Source organism: Acartia tonsa, chromosome 5 (assembly GCF_053477335.1).
Source record: "Acartia tonsa isolate MP-2025a chromosome 5, ASM5347733v1, whole genome shotgun sequence".
In the NCBI taxonomy this organism is placed as follows: domain Eukaryota; kingdom Metazoa; phylum Arthropoda; class Copepoda; order Calanoida; family Acartiidae; genus Acartia; species Acartia tonsa.
The window spans coordinates 25349156-25361655 of record NC_137264.1 but is presented as its reverse complement, the minus strand read 5'-3'; the positions used below and the strand labels follow the sequence as shown (position 1 = coordinate 25361655).

Here is a 12500-nt window from a genome sequence, read left to right as displayed (position 1 = left end):
TTAAGTCAACAGTGATTTAATACACTTGATGTAACTTTGACTGCTTTAATAAAGTCTGGCATTGAAACCAACATGATTCAGATGTTTCTCTGGATGTTGCACAGTTTTCTAATTCATATCAGACCTTTCTGTCCATATAAATAACACATAAAACCAACCGCTGGTTCATAGTTGGTAAAAATGATTAACTGAACCTAAAATTTTGGGGAGGAATAAAGATATTCAAGATTTAATTTTTTGTTTTCAAAATAAAGATACTAAGAAAGAGAGGTAATGTCTGATTGAGCCAATAAATGAATCGCATCGGAGCATACATGAAATCTCATTAGTTGAATTAAACTGAAGGTTTCTAGTTTTTTTCATGAGAGTTAATTTGAGCTGTTCTTTCAACTATTACTCGAATCAAGTCCATCTCATGAAGTGCTGCCTTCATATTGTTGTTTCACATCTATGTTTTATCTGTGCATTAATAATAAATATGCTTCATCTATTGCAATCGTTGTAAAATAATAAAAATCTCTTTATGAATTTAAGTTAATAAAATCATATTTTTTTCTTGGGTTTCAATAAAACAAAAAAATAATATCTCGGACTTCTAAAGTCTTTTTATATGTTTCCTCACTGTTTGGCCACTACTTGGTCACAAATGCTCAAAACACAAACCTTTTTCGACCTAAGATACTCAATTGGTTCCTTCTACAAGTCCAATCCATCAGTTTTGGGATGTCTTTATATTTCAAGATAAATTTATGAAAAAGGGAAATTTGGGTGTTGCCTATTGTATGCACAGATACCATTAAATCAACAGAAAAAAATACTTATTTGTACTTTTCTCTCATCTTTAAAGTTTGATTCTGTTAAATAACTATTCTTGAAGGAGAGCTGCTGACCTCCAGTGTACATGGCTTAGTCAAATGCATATTAAACATAAAAATTTTCCCAAAAAGCACATAAAAAAAGTCTCTCAATGGGTTAGAAAAATAGAATAATTTTGAAACTTAGATTTAAGTTAAACAAATTATTTTTCTAGTACATTACATTAAAATACTTTGTTTGGGGCAAATTTTTACCTTTAACGTGTATTTGACTTAACCATGAACACTGGAGGTCAGCAGCTGTCCTCTTGAGCGATAGAATGCATAAATCCCTTAGACAATAGTTAATTCAACAGAATTCAAACTTTGAAAATGGGAAAAAAGTATAGGTTTTTTCAGTGCAATTTATTTTGGATCTTGTTAACGCGATTGCTGCGCATTTCCTGGCATTATTCTGGCAAGGATTGGTACTCGAAAACTAAATATTTTCCATCTTTGAGTACGCCAGTGACAAGCGGATTTCATTTGAATGTTGTTTGTTGGAACTCTTGCTATTCTGGTTCAGGTTCTTGCAAAATGAATTGCTGCAACGTCCGGGAATCGAACCCGGGCCGCCCGCGTGGCAGGCAAGCATTCTACCACTGAACCAACGTTGCTGGCACATAGGGAAAGGACAATTTGTGGCTCTTTGTAACCCCCCAAACAGCCCATGACCTATGGAGAGAAGGGCAAAATGTTATCCGCAGTCGGTAGGATTCGAACCTACGCTCCCAGAGGGAATCTGATTTCTAGTCAGACGCCTTAACCACTCGGCCACGACTGCAATCCATTGATGGGGGCACATTTGGCGGCATTCTCATACAGTAGAATAACTTGGATTAGCTTAGCTTGCCACTTCACACAGGTTTGCAAGCAGCCCGGCTAGCTCAGTCGGTAGAGCATGAGACTCTTAATCTCAGGGTCGTGGGTTCGAGCCCCACGTTGGGCGACCATTCCTTTTGGTGTGTTTCCCACTTAGCTGCAACGAGTATGAGGTGCACACTCATGGACCCACCAGCAGAAAGGGCGCCATGGCTTAGTTGGTTAAAGCGCCTGTCTAGAAAACAGGAGATCCCGAGTTCGAATCTCGGTGGTGCCTCAACTTTTTTTGACCAACCCAACTGTCAAAAGAAGGCCACTGAAAGATTTCACTGCTAACATTTTGCCCAAGATACAGGAAAAATGAAGCGAAACAAACAGTTCAACAAAATGCCGCGACCCGGGATCGAACCGGGGACCTTTAGATCTTCAGTCTAACGCTCTCCCAACTGAGCTATCACGGCCTGTGCTATGTTCTTGGCGACCCAAGCGGAAACGCAGCAGCATAGCATTTCAAAAAGAAAAAGTGGCCTGACAGACGAAAACAAACGAACAAACAGAAAAAGAGACAGGTCCTACCGAGATTTGAACTCGGATCGCTGGATTCAGAGTCCAGAGTGCTAACCATTACACCATAGGACCTTCACATCTAGCGATGTCAAGATGCACGTACAGTTTTCCAATCGTTTTCCCATTGAAAAGAAAAAGGTAAAACAACTGGAACATATTTGCAGAAACCCTGAAATTAGGGCCAAACATGACCAATCCAAAAAGCAAGTGGGCTCGTCCGGGATTTGAACCCGGGACCTCTCGCACCCTAAGCGAGAATCATACCCCTAGACCAACGAGCCAGCTGTTGAGTGGTAACAGTGCGTGTGGGTATTTATTTGACATGCCTGCGGAAGGAGACTCACCTTTGAACGAGGACCTTCAAGAAAGAAGAAGAAAAAACAGACTGTTTGGTTCCTGCCGGGATCAAACCGGCGACCTTGTCCGTGTGAAGGACACGTGATAACCACTACACTAAGGAACCTTGCTGGTAGAGAGGCAAATTCTTTGTTTGAAATATTGAGTTGTAGCAAATGTGGTATGGATCTGTCCCAACGGTGTACTACAGGGTCTCGTGGCGCAACAGATAACGTGTCTGACTACGGATCAGAAGATTGCAGGTTCGAATCCTGCCGAGATCGGATTTTTATCTTTGAACAGACTAAATGTGTATGACTGAGACACATGGCATGACATTGCATACACAGATACATGGACAATATGTTTGTTTAGCTGCCAATACTTATGTTTTGTTCACGTTGATTGCTACGCTCAACAAGAAAAAGGTGTCTGCGCCCCCGGGTGGGCTCGAACCACCAACCTTTCGGTTAACAGCCGAACGCGCTAGCCGATTGCGCCACGGAGGCAAGTTGATGATGCTGGTATCGAAATAATTGAGAAATATGCCAACATGGTTAAATAATTGTACAATTGAGAAAGCCAGTTTGGAAAATGCTTTGTTTAAGTTTGCACTGCTAAACACATCATACATCCTTCCGTTATGGTCTAGTGGTTAGGATAGCTGGCTCTCACCCAGCAGGCCCGGGTTCGATTCCCGGTAACGGAAAACTTTTTTCCCCCCTCTTGTGCGCTTGTCCAAGTGTAGTTGAGTTGGTATAGCATCGAATTTCTCGAGAGAAGAAAAGACAATAATTGAACAAAACTTCCGACGAGGATGGGATTCGAACCCACGCGGGCAGAGCCCATTGGATTAGCAGTCCAACGCCTTAACCACTCAGCCACCTCGTCAACTAGGAGGAGTCAGGCCGAAACTTGGGAAGCCCTTGATGTTTGCATGAAAGAATGAGATCCTGGTGGTTCAGCAGTTTTTAGAGAAGAAAAAGATTTCCCACGCCGGGAGTTGAACCCGGGCCTCCTGGGTGAAAGCCAGATATCCTAGCCGTTAGACCACGTGGGATCATGTTTCCGTCCGGGATCGAATCGGAGACCTTCTGCGTGTTAGGCAGATGTGATAACCGCTACACCACGGAAACTCTGTGGTATAGTGCCAACTAAGGTGGGATGTTATGAAATCACGGAAAAGGCTGGCCTTTGTGGTATGTACACTAGAACATTTGTGCCTTTGTCACTGTCTCTAGCCGTGATCGTCTAGTGGTTAGGACCCTGCGTTGTGGCCGCAGTAACCCAGGTTCGAATCCTGGTCACGGCAGTGACAATTTTTTCCTTTCCCTGTCACATCGTGACTTTGAATTTGGAACTGGCGGATGGTATTGTGGGAGCCCATGTCATGAAGAAGCGTCAGTGGTATAGTGGTGAGCATAGCTGCCTTCCAAGCAGTTGACCCGGGTTCGATTCCCGGCTGACGCAGAGCTGAATTTTTAAGCCATGGTATGTGCCGTAATTGGCCAATACTGCTTCCAAATTGTGCAACAGAGATCACCAAGCCTCCGTAGCGCAGTAGGCAGCGCGTCAGTCTCATAATCTGAAGGCCGTGAGTTCGAGCCTCACCGGGGGCAGACTTCATTTTGATCTTAATATGTCTAATGCGTGTAGTGATGGAAAGGAAAACGAAAGTTTAGGCCTACGACACCAAGTATTCCCAGGCGGTCACCCATCCAAGTACTAACTTGGCCCAATGTTGCTTAACTTCAGTGATCGGACGAGAACTGGTGCTTTCAACATGGTATGGCCGTAGACATTGATGTTGGGCAATGCAACGGTATGAGTCAATCCTTTTCTGCTGCGATGGCGTAGGGATTAAGCACAAGGTACTACAAGACAAGCAGTCGGCTTCAGGGCATTAGGGGTAGCGTGGCCGAGCGGTCTAAGGCGCTGGTTTAAGGCACCAGTCCTTTCGAGGGCGTGGGTTCGAATCCCACCGCTGCCAAAGCTTTTTCCTCACTTTAGAATTATTGTTGGCTGAAGTGGCTGTTATTCGGTTTGTTTTTGTTTTGATTGTATCTCCGTCCCCTAGGCAGACTGGGGTCAATCATTTGTTTGTCTCCATACATGATGAACAGGTTTCATGAGCTATGGCAAAATGTTGCTTGGATATGCGGGGTATCGATCCCCGTACCTCTCGCATGCTAAGCGAGCGCTCTACCATCTGAGCTACATCCCCTTCTTGCTGTTGATGTCCGAAAGCAAGTATTTGAATCTTCTGTCTCGGGAAATCAAAAGGTCGCACAGCAACTGTGGTTAAATTGACAAAGCAATTCCTCACCCGACAGCTACCTTCGATAGCTCAGTTGGTAGAGCGGTGGACTGTAGTTGTTACTCTGCGAGCAGATATCCATAGGTCGCTGGTTCAAATCCGGCTCGAAGGAACTAACCTTTTTCGTCCTTTTTTTCATATTTTCCATCGGAACACGAACACGGTGTTAGCTTTGAACACCAATGCTCAACGACATCGGTGTCAGCATCGAGTGTAACCGACATTAGAAAGCCAGGACATGATGTTGCTTAATTTTTTTCATTTTCCCCGGCGTCTATCCATTCCTCGATAGTCTAGTGGTGAGGATCTCCGCCTGTCACGTGGAAGGCCCGGGTTCGATTCCCGGTCGGGGAGAATGCAACTTTTTGACAGGACAGCTTGAGAGACATGCATTTCATCGCTCCAGCTTTATGATAGAAGGCAATTTGGTTACATAATTTACCTCCAATACCATTGAGCCCGGGTAGCTCAGTCGGTAGAGCGTTAGGCTTTTAACCTAACGGTCCAGGGTTCGAGCCCCTGCTCGGGCGCTACCCTTTTGCACAGACGTGCACTTAAATCACTTTGTCAGCAAATTAAAAGGAGTATGGCCCGTAGGGGGATCGAACCCGTGACCTTCGCGTTATTAGCACGACGCTCTAACCAACTGAGCTAACGGGCCTACACACAGTTGTTGGACTAAAAACTTTGCATTCATATAGTGTATTTGCATAGCTTGTTGCTTGTGGCTGCCTACACCGTGAGTCAACAGTCAGTTTGGCCGAGTGGTCTAAGGCGCTGCGTTCAGGTCGCAGTCCACTTCTGTGGGCGTGAGTTCGAATCTCACAGCTGACAAACTCCTTTTTCCTGTCCATTGTGTGTGCGTGCTGCTCTATTTTGGCAGCAAACCAAATATACATAAAATGTTTGACTCAACCAGACAAGGATAGCAGAGTGGCGCAGTGGAAGCGTGCTGGGCCCATAACCCAGAGGTCCGTAGATCGAAACTACGCTCTGCTAAAACCCAATTCTTTTCTTCTGTTCTGTTCTCTTTTCTTTATTTCAGACGTCAACAGGGACCACAAATGTGTCCCCGCACCCCAACACGACCCATTAGCGCAGAGGATAGCGCGTTGGACTTCTAATCCAAAGGTCCTGGGTTCGATCCCCAGATGGGTTGCAAACTGTTTTGCCAGCCAGTAAGATGTCAGGATGGCCGAGTGGTCTAAGGCGCCAGACTCAAGGCATAATCCTTGCTCTGCAATACGGAGTAGGCTCTGGAGAATTCTGGTCCTCGATGAGGGCATGGGTTTGAATCCCATTTCTGACAAACAACTTTTGGCATTAATTTTCTGCAACTGCCACCCTCCCACTCAAGGAAGTATCGCCATCAAAACGCAGAGCTAAGATTGACCACAATTGTTTGCTTGTTTCACCGCACACGGGGATATAGCTCAGTGGTAGAGCATCCGGCTGCAGTCCGGCAGGTCCTTGGTTCAACTCCGAGTGTCCCCTTAGGTGAAACTTTTTTTGGTTTAGCACATTGCAACCTTGCATCCAGAAAAAAAAAGAAAGAAAAATCAAGGGCCAAACCGGGATTTGAACCCGGGACCTCCTGCACCCAAAGCAGGAATCATACCCCTAGACCATTTGGCCGCCCGGTTAGGTTAAGTCAACAGTGATTTAATACACTTGATGTAACTTTGACTGCTTTAATAAAGTCTGGCATTGAAACCAACATGATTCAGATGTTTCTCTGGATGTTGCACAGTTTTCTAATTCATATCAGACCTTTCAGTCCATATAAATAACACATAAAACCAACCGCTGGTTCATAGTTGGTAAAAATGATTAACTGAACCTAAAATTTTGGGGAGGAATAAAGATATTCAAGATTTAATTTTTTGTTTTCAAAATAAAGATACTAAGAAAGAGAGGTAATGTCTGATTGAGCCAATAAATGAATCGCATCGGAGCATACATGAAATCTCATTAGTTGAATTAAACTGAAGGTTTCTAGTTTTTTTCATGAGAGTTAATTTGAGCTGTTCTTTCAACTATTACTCGAATCAAGTCCATCTCATGAAGTGCTGCCTTCATATTGTTGTTTCACATCTATGTTTTATCTGTGCATTAATAATAAATATGCTTCATCTATTGCAATCGTTGTAAAATAATAAAAATCTCTTTATGAATTTAAGTTAATAAAATCATATTTTTTTCTTGGGTTTCAATAAAACAAAAAAATAATATCTCGGACTTCTAAAGTCTTTTTATATGTTTCCTCACTGTTTGGCCACTACTTGGTCACAAATGCTCAAAACACAAACCTTTTTCGACCTAAGATACTCAATTGGTTCCTTCTACAAGTCCAATCCATCAGTTTTGGGATGTCTTTATATTTCAAGATAAATTTATGAAAAAGGGAAATTTGGGTGTTGCCTATTGTATGCACAGATACCATTAAATCAACAGAAAAAAATACTTATTTGTACTTTTCTCTCATCTTTAAAGTTTGATTCTGTTAAATAACTATTCTTGAAGGAGAGCTGCTGACCTCCAGTGTACATGGCTTAGTCAAATGCATATTAAACATAAAAATTTTCCCAAAAAGCACATAAAAAAAGTCTCTCAATGGGTTAGAAAAATAGAATAATTTTGAAACTTAGATTTAAGTTAAACAAATTATTTTTCTAGTACATTACATTAAAATACTTTGTTTGGGGCAAATTTTTACCTTTAACGTGTATTTGACTTAACCATGAACACTGGAGGTCAGCAGCTGTCCTCTTGAGCGATAGAATGCATAAATCCCTTAGACAATAGTTAATTCAACAGAATTCAAACTTTGAAAATGGGAAAAAAGTATAGGTTTTTTCAGTGCAATTTATTTTGGATCTTGTTAACGCGATTGCTGCGCATTTCCTGGCATTATTCTGGCAAGGATTGGTACTCGAAAACTAAATATTTTCCATCTTTGAGTACGCCAGTGACAAGCGGATTTCATTTGAATGTTGTTTGTTGGAACTCTTGCTATTCTGGTTCAGGTTCTTGCAAAATGAATTGCTGCAACGTCCGGGAATCGAACCCGGGCCGCCCGCGTGGCAGGCGAGCATTCTACCACTGAACCAACGTTGCTGGCACATAGGGAAAGGACAATTTGTGGCTCTTTGTAACCCCCCAAACAGCCCATGACCTATGGAGAGAAGGGCAAAATGTTATCCGCAGTCGGTAGGATTCGAACCTACGCTCCCAGAGGGAATCTGATTTCTAGTCAGACGCCTTAACCACTCGGCCACGACTGCAATCCATTGATGGGGGCACATTTGGCGGCATTCTCATACAGTAGAATAACTTGGATTAGCTTAGCTTGCCACTTCACACAGGTTTGCAAGCAGCCCGGCTAGCTCAGTCGGTAGAGCATGAGACTCTTAATCTCAGGGTCGTGGGTTCGAGCCCCACGTTGGGCGACCATTCCTTTTGGTGTGTTTCCCACTTAGCTGCAACGAGTATGAGGTGCACACTCATGGACCCACCAGCAGAAAGGGCGCCATGGCTTAGTTGGTTAAAGCGCCTGTCTAGTAAACAGGAGATCCCGAGTTCGAATCTCGGTGGTGCCTCAACTTTTTTTGACCAACCCAACTGTCAAAAGAAGGCCTCTGAAAGATTTCACTGCTAACATTTTGCCCAAGATACAGGAAAAATGAAGCGAAACAAACAGTTCAACAAAATGCCGCGACCCGGGATCGAACCGGGGACCTTTAGATCTTCAGTCTAACGCTCTCCCAACTGAGCTATCACGGCCTGTGCTATGTTCTTGGCGACCCAAGCGGAAACGCAGCAGCATAGCATTTCAAAAAGAAAAAGTGGCCTGACAGACGAAAACAAACGAACAAACAGAAAAAGAGACAGGTCCTACCGAGATTTGAACTCGGATCGCTGGATTCAGAGTCCAGAGTGCTAACCATTACACCATAGAACCTTCACATCTAGCGATGTCAAGATGCACGTACAGTTTTCCAATCGTTTTCCCATTGAAAAGAAAAAGGTAAAACAACTGGAACATATTTGCAGAAACCCTGAAATTAGGGCCAAACATGACCAATCCAAAAAGCAAGTGGGCTCGTCCGGGATTTGAACCCGGGACCTCTCGCACCCTAAGCGAGAATCATACCCCTAGACCAACGAGCCAGCTGTTGAGTGGTAACAGTGCGTGTGGGTATTTATTTGACATGCCTGCGGAAGGAGACTCACCTTTGAACGAGGACCTTCAAGAAAGAAGAAGAAAAAACAGACTGTTTGGTTCCTGCCGGGATCGAACCGGCGACCTTGTCCGTGTGAAGGACACGTGATAACCACTACACTAAGGAACCTTGCTGGTAGAGAGGCAAATTCTTTGTTTGAAATATTGAGTTGTAGCAAATGTGGTATGGATCTGTCCCAACGGTGTACTACAGGGTCTCGTGGCGCAACGGATAACGCGTCTGACTACGGATCAGAAGATTGCAGGTTCGAATCCTGCCGAGATCGGATTTTTATCTTTGAACAGACTAAATGTGTATGACTGAGACACATGGCATGACATTGCATACACAGATACATGGACAATATGTTTGTTTAGCTGCCAATACTTATGTTTTGTTCACGTTGATTGCTACGCTCAACAAGAAAAAGGTGTCTGCGCCCCCGGGTGGGCTCGAACCACCAACCTTTCGGTTAACAGCCGAACGCGCTAGCCGATTGCGCCACGGAGGCAAGTTGATGATGTTGGTATCGAAATAATTGAGAAATATGCCAACATGGTTAAATAATTGTACAATTGAGAAAGCCAGTTTGGAAAATGCTTTGTTTAAGTTTGCACTGCTAAACACATCATACATCCTTCCGTTATGGTCTAGTGGTTAGGATAGCTGGCTCTCACCCAGCAGGCCCGGGTTCGATTCCCGGTAACGGAAAACTTTTTTCCCCCCTCTTGTGCGCTTGTCCAAGTGTAGTTGAGTTGGTATAGCATCGAATTTCTCAAGAGAAGAAAAGGCAATAATTGAACAAAACTTCCGACGAGGATGGGATTCGAACCCACGCGGGCAGAGCCCATTGGATTAGCAGTCCAACGCCTTAACCACTCGGCCACCTCGTCAACTAGGAGGAGTCAGGCCGAAACTTGGGAAGCCCTTGATGTTTGCATGAAAGAATGAGATCCTGGTGGTTCAGCAGTTTTTAGAGAAGAAAAAGATTTCCCACGCCGGGAGTTGAACCCGGGCCTCCTGGGTGAAAGCCAGATATCCTAGCCGTTAGACCACGTGGGATCATGATTCCGTCCGGGATCGAACCGGAGACCTTCTGCGTGTTAGGCAGATGTGATAACCGCTACACCACGGAAACTCTGTGGTATAGTGCCAACTAAGGTGGGATGTTATGAAATCACGGAAAAGGCTGGCCTTTGTGGTATGTACACTAGAACATTTGTGCCTTTGTCACTGTCTCTAGCCGTGATCGTCTAGTGGTTAGGACCCTGCGTTGTGGCCGCAGTAACCCAGGTTCGAATCCTGGTCACGGCAGTGACAATTTTTTCCTTTCCCTGTCACATCGTGACTTTGAATTTGGAACTGGCGGATGGTATTGTGGGAGCCCATGTCATGAAGAAGCGTCAGTGGTATAGTGGTGAGCATAGCTGCCTTCCAAGCAGTTGACCCGGGTTCGATTCCCGGCTGACGCAGAGCTGAATTTTTAAGCCATGGTATGTGCCGTAATTGGCCAATACTGCTTCCAAATTGTGCAACAGAGATCACCAAGCCTCCGTAGCGCAGTAGGCAGCGCGTCAGTCTCATAATCTGAAGGCCGTGAGTTCGAGCCTCACCGGGGGCAGACTTCATTTTGATCTTAATATGTCTAATGCGTGTAGTGATGGAAAGGAAAACGAAAGTTTAGGCCTACGACACCAAGTATTCCCAGGCGGTCACCCATCCAAGTACTAACTTGGCCCAATGTTGCTTAGGGGTAGCGTGGCCGAGCGGTCTAAGGCGCTGGTTTAAGGCACCAGTCCTTTCGAGGGCGTGGGTTCGAATCCCACCGCTGCCAAAGCTTTTTCCTCACTTTAGAATTATTGTTGGCTGAAGTGGCTGTTATTCGGTTTGTTTTTGTTTTGATTGTATCTCCGTCCCCTAGGCAGACTGGGGTCAATCATTTGTTTGTCTCCATACATGATGAACAGGTTTCATGAGCTATGGCAAAATGTTGCTTGGAGATGCGGGGTATCGATCCCCGTACCTCTCGCATGCTAAGCGAGCGCTCTACCATCTGAGCTACATCCCCTTCTTGCTGTTGATGTCCGAAAGCAAGTATTTGAATCTTCTGTCTCGGGAAATCAAAAGGTCGCACAGCAACTGTGGTTAAATTGACAAAGCAATTCCTCACCCGACAGCTACCTTCGATAGCTCAGTTGGTAGAGCGGTGGACTGTAGTTGTTACTCTGCGAGCAGATATCCATAGGTCGCTGGTTCAAATCCGGCTCGAAGGAACTAACCTTTTTCGTCCTTTTTTTCATATTTTCCATCGGAACACGAACACGGTGTTAGCTTTGAACACCAATGCTCAACGACATCGGTGTCAGCATCGAGTGTAACCGACATTAGAAAGCCAGGACATGATGTTGCTTAATTTTTTTCATTTTCCCCGGCGTCTATCCATTCCTCGATAGTCTAGTGGTGAGGATCTCCGCCTGTCACGTGGAAGGCCGGGGTTCGATTCCCGGTCGGGGAGAATGCAACTTTTTGACAGGACAGCTTGAGAGACATGCATTTCATCGCTCCAGCTTTATGATAGAAGGCAATTTGGTTACATAATTTACCTCCAATACCATTGAGCCCGGGTAGCTCAGTCGGTAGAGCGTTAGGCTTTTAACCTAACGGTCCAGGGTTCGAGCCCCTGCTCGGGCGCTACCCTTTTGCACAGACGTGCACTTAAATCACTTTGTCAGCAAATTAAAAGGAGTATGGCCCGTAGGGGGATCGAACCCGTGACCTTCGCGTTATTAGCACGACGCTCTAACCAACTGAGCTAACGGGCCTACACACGGTTGTTGGACTAAAAACTTTGCATTCATATAGTGTATTTGCATAGCTTGTTGCTTGTGGCTGCCTACACCGTGAGTCAACAGTCAGTTTGGCCGAGTGGTCTAAGGCGCTGCGTTCAGGTTGCAGTCCACTTCTGTGGGCGTGAGTTCGAATCTCACAGCTGACAAACTCCTTTTTCCTGTCCATTGTGTGTGCGTGCTGCTCTATTTTGGCAGCAAACCAAATATACATAAAATGTTTGACTCAACCAGACAAGGATAGCAGAGTGGCGCAGTGGAAGCGTGCTGGGCCCATAACCCAGAGGTCCGTAGATCGAAACTACGCTCTGCTAAAACCCAATTCTTTTCTTCTGTTCTGTTCTCTTTTCTTTATTTCAGACGTCAACAGGGACCACAAATGTGTCCCCGCATCCCAACACGACCCATTAGCGCAGAGGATAGCGCGTTGGACTTCTAATCCAAAGGTCCTGGGTTCGATCCCCAGATGGGTTGCAAACTGTTTTGCCAGCCAGTAAGATGTCAGGATGGCCGAGTGGTCTAAGGCGCCAGACTC

General features: G+C 44.8%; 50 non-coding genes across 50 annotated transcripts in view; 27 read left to right on the top strand and 23 right to left on the bottom strand.

The window, feature by feature from the left end:
- Positions 1-1556: 1556 nt before the first annotated feature.
- On the bottom strand, positions 1557-1638 carry TRNAS-AGA (transfer RNA serine (anticodon AGA)). Its single transcript has one exon. It is a non-coding gene; the product is annotated as a tRNA-Ser (tRNA).
- A 92-nt stretch (positions 1639-1730) lies between these two features.
- TRNAK-CUU (transfer RNA lysine (anticodon CUU)) lies at positions 1731-1803 on the top strand. Its single transcript has one exon. It is a non-coding gene; the product is annotated as a tRNA-Lys (tRNA).
- Positions 1804-1879: 76 nt separating this feature from the next.
- Positions 1880-1953, top strand: TRNAS-AGA (transfer RNA serine (anticodon AGA)). Its single transcript has one exon. It is a non-coding gene; the product is annotated as a tRNA-Ser (tRNA).
- Positions 1954-2064: 111 nt separating this feature from the next.
- On the bottom strand, positions 2065-2137 carry TRNAF-GAA (transfer RNA phenylalanine (anticodon GAA)). The gene has a single exon. It is a non-coding gene; the product is annotated as a tRNA-Phe (tRNA).
- A 106-nt stretch (positions 2138-2243) lies between these two features.
- On the bottom strand, positions 2244-2315 carry TRNAQ-CUG (transfer RNA glutamine (anticodon CUG)). The gene has a single exon. It is a non-coding gene; the product is annotated as a tRNA-Gln (tRNA).
- A 137-nt stretch (positions 2316-2452) lies between these two features.
- On the bottom strand, positions 2453-2524 carry TRNAP-AGG (transfer RNA proline (anticodon AGG)). The gene has a single exon. It is a non-coding gene; the product is annotated as a tRNA-Pro (tRNA).
- Positions 2525-2633: 109 nt separating this feature from the next.
- TRNAV-CAC (transfer RNA valine (anticodon CAC)) lies at positions 2634-2706 on the bottom strand. Its single transcript has one exon. It is a non-coding gene; the product is annotated as a tRNA-Val (tRNA).
- Positions 2707-2790: 84 nt separating this feature from the next.
- On the top strand, positions 2791-2863 carry TRNAR-ACG (transfer RNA arginine (anticodon ACG)). Its single transcript has one exon. It is a non-coding gene; the product is annotated as a tRNA-Arg (tRNA).
- A 151-nt stretch (positions 2864-3014) lies between these two features.
- Positions 3015-3088, bottom strand: TRNAN-GUU (transfer RNA asparagine (anticodon GUU)). The gene has a single exon. It is a non-coding gene; the product is annotated as a tRNA-Asn (tRNA).
- A 128-nt stretch (positions 3089-3216) lies between these two features.
- Positions 3217-3288, top strand: TRNAE-CUC (transfer RNA glutamic acid (anticodon CUC)). Its single transcript has one exon. It is a non-coding gene; the product is annotated as a tRNA-Glu (tRNA).
- Positions 3289-3388: 100 nt separating this feature from the next.
- Positions 3389-3470, bottom strand: TRNAS-GCU (transfer RNA serine (anticodon GCU)). Its single transcript has one exon. It is a non-coding gene; the product is annotated as a tRNA-Ser (tRNA).
- A 97-nt stretch (positions 3471-3567) lies between these two features.
- Positions 3568-3639, bottom strand: TRNAE-UUC (transfer RNA glutamic acid (anticodon UUC)). The gene has a single exon. It is a non-coding gene; the product is annotated as a tRNA-Glu (tRNA).
- Positions 3640-3642: 3 nt separating this feature from the next.
- On the bottom strand, positions 3643-3715 carry TRNAV-AAC (transfer RNA valine (anticodon AAC)). The gene has a single exon. It is a non-coding gene; the product is annotated as a tRNA-Val (tRNA).
- Positions 3716-3819: 104 nt separating this feature from the next.
- TRNAH-GUG (transfer RNA histidin (anticodon GUG)) lies at positions 3820-3891 on the top strand. Its single transcript has one exon. It is a non-coding gene; the product is annotated as a tRNA-His (tRNA).
- Positions 3892-3977: 86 nt separating this feature from the next.
- TRNAG-UCC (transfer RNA glycine (anticodon UCC)) lies at positions 3978-4049 on the top strand. Its single transcript has one exon. It is a non-coding gene; the product is annotated as a tRNA-Gly (tRNA).
- Positions 4050-4125: 76 nt separating this feature from the next.
- On the top strand, positions 4126-4198 carry TRNAM-CAU (transfer RNA methionine (anticodon CAU)). Its single transcript has one exon. It is a non-coding gene; the product is annotated as a tRNA-Met (tRNA).
- Positions 4199-4260: 62 nt separating this feature from the next.
- On the bottom strand, positions 4261-4379 carry LOC145320438 (5S ribosomal RNA). The gene has a single exon (XR_013880222.1). It is a non-coding gene; the product is annotated as a 5S ribosomal RNA (ribosomal RNA).
- A 108-nt stretch (positions 4380-4487) lies between these two features.
- TRNAL-AAG (transfer RNA leucine (anticodon AAG)) lies at positions 4488-4569 on the top strand. The gene has a single exon. It is a non-coding gene; the product is annotated as a tRNA-Leu (tRNA).
- Positions 4570-4915: 346 nt separating this feature from the next.
- On the top strand, positions 4916-5008 carry TRNAY-GUA (transfer RNA tyrosine (anticodon GUA)). The gene is made up of 2 exons: positions 4916-4952; positions 4973-5008. It is a non-coding gene; the product is annotated as a tRNA-Tyr (tRNA).
- A 170-nt stretch (positions 5009-5178) lies between these two features.
- TRNAD-GUC (transfer RNA aspartic acid (anticodon GUC)) lies at positions 5179-5250 on the top strand. The gene has a single exon. It is a non-coding gene; the product is annotated as a tRNA-Asp (tRNA).
- A 103-nt stretch (positions 5251-5353) lies between these two features.
- TRNAK-UUU (transfer RNA lysine (anticodon UUU)) lies at positions 5354-5426 on the top strand. The gene has a single exon. It is a non-coding gene; the product is annotated as a tRNA-Lys (tRNA).
- A 57-nt stretch (positions 5427-5483) lies between these two features.
- Positions 5484-5557, bottom strand: TRNAI-AAU (transfer RNA isoleucine (anticodon AAU)). Its single transcript has one exon. It is a non-coding gene; the product is annotated as a tRNA-Ile (tRNA).
- An 89-nt stretch (positions 5558-5646) lies between these two features.
- On the top strand, positions 5647-5730 carry TRNAL-CAG (transfer RNA leucine (anticodon CAG)). The gene has a single exon. It is a non-coding gene; the product is annotated as a tRNA-Leu (tRNA).
- A 252-nt stretch (positions 5731-5982) lies between these two features.
- TRNAR-UCU (transfer RNA arginine (anticodon UCU)) lies at positions 5983-6055 on the top strand. Its single transcript has one exon. It is a non-coding gene; the product is annotated as a tRNA-Arg (tRNA).
- Positions 6056-6318: 263 nt separating this feature from the next.
- Positions 6319-6390, top strand: TRNAC-GCA (transfer RNA cysteine (anticodon GCA)). Its single transcript has one exon. It is a non-coding gene; the product is annotated as a tRNA-Cys (tRNA).
- Positions 6391-6459: 69 nt separating this feature from the next.
- Positions 6460-6531, bottom strand: TRNAP-UGG (transfer RNA proline (anticodon UGG)). The gene has a single exon. It is a non-coding gene; the product is annotated as a tRNA-Pro (tRNA).
- A 1567-nt stretch (positions 6532-8098) lies between these two features.
- On the bottom strand, positions 8099-8180 carry TRNAS-AGA (transfer RNA serine (anticodon AGA)). The gene has a single exon. It is a non-coding gene; the product is annotated as a tRNA-Ser (tRNA).
- A 92-nt stretch (positions 8181-8272) lies between these two features.
- TRNAK-CUU (transfer RNA lysine (anticodon CUU)) lies at positions 8273-8345 on the top strand. The gene has a single exon. It is a non-coding gene; the product is annotated as a tRNA-Lys (tRNA).
- A 76-nt stretch (positions 8346-8421) lies between these two features.
- Positions 8422-8495, top strand: TRNAT-AGU (transfer RNA threonine (anticodon AGU)). Its single transcript has one exon. It is a non-coding gene; the product is annotated as a tRNA-Thr (tRNA).
- Positions 8496-8606: 111 nt separating this feature from the next.
- On the bottom strand, positions 8607-8679 carry TRNAF-GAA (transfer RNA phenylalanine (anticodon GAA)). The gene has a single exon. It is a non-coding gene; the product is annotated as a tRNA-Phe (tRNA).
- A 106-nt stretch (positions 8680-8785) lies between these two features.
- TRNAQ-CUG (transfer RNA glutamine (anticodon CUG)) lies at positions 8786-8857 on the bottom strand. The gene has a single exon. It is a non-coding gene; the product is annotated as a tRNA-Gln (tRNA).
- Positions 8858-8994: 137 nt separating this feature from the next.
- TRNAP-AGG (transfer RNA proline (anticodon AGG)) lies at positions 8995-9066 on the bottom strand. Its single transcript has one exon. It is a non-coding gene; the product is annotated as a tRNA-Pro (tRNA).
- Positions 9067-9175: 109 nt separating this feature from the next.
- TRNAV-CAC (transfer RNA valine (anticodon CAC)) lies at positions 9176-9248 on the bottom strand. The gene has a single exon. It is a non-coding gene; the product is annotated as a tRNA-Val (tRNA).
- An 84-nt stretch (positions 9249-9332) lies between these two features.
- TRNAR-ACG (transfer RNA arginine (anticodon ACG)) lies at positions 9333-9405 on the top strand. Its single transcript has one exon. It is a non-coding gene; the product is annotated as a tRNA-Arg (tRNA).
- Positions 9406-9556: 151 nt separating this feature from the next.
- Positions 9557-9630, bottom strand: TRNAN-GUU (transfer RNA asparagine (anticodon GUU)). The gene has a single exon. It is a non-coding gene; the product is annotated as a tRNA-Asn (tRNA).
- A 128-nt stretch (positions 9631-9758) lies between these two features.
- Positions 9759-9830, top strand: TRNAE-CUC (transfer RNA glutamic acid (anticodon CUC)). Its single transcript has one exon. It is a non-coding gene; the product is annotated as a tRNA-Glu (tRNA).
- Positions 9831-9930: 100 nt separating this feature from the next.
- On the bottom strand, positions 9931-10012 carry TRNAS-GCU (transfer RNA serine (anticodon GCU)). The gene has a single exon. It is a non-coding gene; the product is annotated as a tRNA-Ser (tRNA).
- A 97-nt stretch (positions 10013-10109) lies between these two features.
- On the bottom strand, positions 10110-10181 carry TRNAE-UUC (transfer RNA glutamic acid (anticodon UUC)). The gene has a single exon. It is a non-coding gene; the product is annotated as a tRNA-Glu (tRNA).
- A 3-nt stretch (positions 10182-10184) lies between these two features.
- On the bottom strand, positions 10185-10257 carry TRNAV-AAC (transfer RNA valine (anticodon AAC)). The gene has a single exon. It is a non-coding gene; the product is annotated as a tRNA-Val (tRNA).
- A 104-nt stretch (positions 10258-10361) lies between these two features.
- On the top strand, positions 10362-10433 carry TRNAH-GUG (transfer RNA histidin (anticodon GUG)). Its single transcript has one exon. It is a non-coding gene; the product is annotated as a tRNA-His (tRNA).
- Positions 10434-10519: 86 nt separating this feature from the next.
- TRNAG-UCC (transfer RNA glycine (anticodon UCC)) lies at positions 10520-10591 on the top strand. The gene has a single exon. It is a non-coding gene; the product is annotated as a tRNA-Gly (tRNA).
- A 76-nt stretch (positions 10592-10667) lies between these two features.
- On the top strand, positions 10668-10740 carry TRNAM-CAU (transfer RNA methionine (anticodon CAU)). Its single transcript has one exon. It is a non-coding gene; the product is annotated as a tRNA-Met (tRNA).
- Positions 10741-10871: 131 nt separating this feature from the next.
- On the top strand, positions 10872-10953 carry TRNAL-AAG (transfer RNA leucine (anticodon AAG)). The gene has a single exon. It is a non-coding gene; the product is annotated as a tRNA-Leu (tRNA).
- A 161-nt stretch (positions 10954-11114) lies between these two features.
- On the bottom strand, positions 11115-11187 carry TRNAA-AGC (transfer RNA alanine (anticodon AGC)). Its single transcript has one exon. It is a non-coding gene; the product is annotated as a tRNA-Ala (tRNA).
- Positions 11188-11299: 112 nt separating this feature from the next.
- TRNAY-GUA (transfer RNA tyrosine (anticodon GUA)) lies at positions 11300-11392 on the top strand. Its single transcript has 2 exons — positions 11300-11336; positions 11357-11392. It is a non-coding gene; the product is annotated as a tRNA-Tyr (tRNA).
- Positions 11393-11737: 345 nt separating this feature from the next.
- On the top strand, positions 11738-11810 carry TRNAK-UUU (transfer RNA lysine (anticodon UUU)). Its single transcript has one exon. It is a non-coding gene; the product is annotated as a tRNA-Lys (tRNA).
- Positions 11811-11867: 57 nt separating this feature from the next.
- On the bottom strand, positions 11868-11941 carry TRNAI-AAU (transfer RNA isoleucine (anticodon AAU)). The gene has a single exon. It is a non-coding gene; the product is annotated as a tRNA-Ile (tRNA).
- An 89-nt stretch (positions 11942-12030) lies between these two features.
- TRNAL-CAG (transfer RNA leucine (anticodon CAG)) lies at positions 12031-12114 on the top strand. Its single transcript has one exon. It is a non-coding gene; the product is annotated as a tRNA-Leu (tRNA).
- A 252-nt stretch (positions 12115-12366) lies between these two features.
- On the top strand, positions 12367-12439 carry TRNAR-UCU (transfer RNA arginine (anticodon UCU)). The gene has a single exon. It is a non-coding gene; the product is annotated as a tRNA-Arg (tRNA).
- A 26-nt stretch (positions 12440-12465) lies between these two features.
- Positions 12466-12500, top strand: part of TRNAL-CAA (transfer RNA leucine (anticodon CAA)) — a 124-nt gene continuing 89 nt past the window's right edge. The window contains exon 1 of the tRNA in view: positions 12466-12500. This exon is cut by the window's right edge and continues 3 nt beyond it. This is a non-coding gene — a tRNA (tRNA-Leu).